We start from the raw sequence: 858 nt of genomic DNA, 5'->3' as shown, positions 1-858 counted from the left end.
AGTTCTTAACCATCGCGCCACTCGGCCGGCCCTTCCATAGACTTTTGAGCTACACCATACTCTCCATTATCACAGATGATCAAGAATTGGCTTTAGCCATAGATTTTTGTTTGTCTGTTTGTTTGTTTTCCTGTCTCTAGACACAGAAAACCGAAACAAAATGTCAAAATCACTTTTTTTCTTCTTCAAGCCTTCCTTCCCACTTTACATATGGTTCGTTCTATGTGATACTTTGGAAATGGAAATAGTTTAGTTGTGGCCGATAGGTCCACAGGGAATGTCCGAAGTATTTTTGAAATGGATTTTGCGGAAAAGTCTGTGCTCTATGGAGCACTTTGGTGATCTATTAGCAGGTGTAGATGTTCATTAGTGAACGTAGATATATATTTTGGAGGTGAACTGGGTATTGCAACTGCCACACACCCGCTGTGCCTGCTTTAGTAAGTCAAGAAATGCTTCATGATAAATTTCTACGTGAGCTCCTGGGTGGAGGAACTTGGGTCCCGGCAGCACCATCAACATTACCATCTTTCTCAATTTGTTTTCAAGAACAAATCATTGAAACTACATAAAACCACACAGAAGATACTCATGTGAATGTGCCTCTGCCCAGAGATGAAATTGAACCCATTTCTTACAATCTCCATTTGAAAAAGTAAGAGTTAACCAAAATAGAAACATTGAGCAGTGTGTTTGAAGTCATTGAGGGATTAGACAGCGCCAGATCTCAGAAACAGCTATCTCTCAGGACTGTGTTAGAATGGAGCAACTGGTCTCCCAGTTCCTTTTCTCTCTTTCTAGGCCGGTCCCTGAAGGGTCTCCGTCCTGTCCGTTGCTCTTGTCTACATTGCCTGTCAG

This window comes from Hipposideros armiger, unplaced genomic scaffold, assembly GCF_001890085.2.
Source record: "Hipposideros armiger isolate ML-2016 unplaced genomic scaffold, ASM189008v1 scaffold_26, whole genome shotgun sequence".
Lineage (NCBI taxonomy): Eukaryota > Metazoa > Chordata > Mammalia > Chiroptera > Hipposideridae > Hipposideros > Hipposideros armiger.
This window is presented reverse-complemented; position numbering follows the sequence as displayed.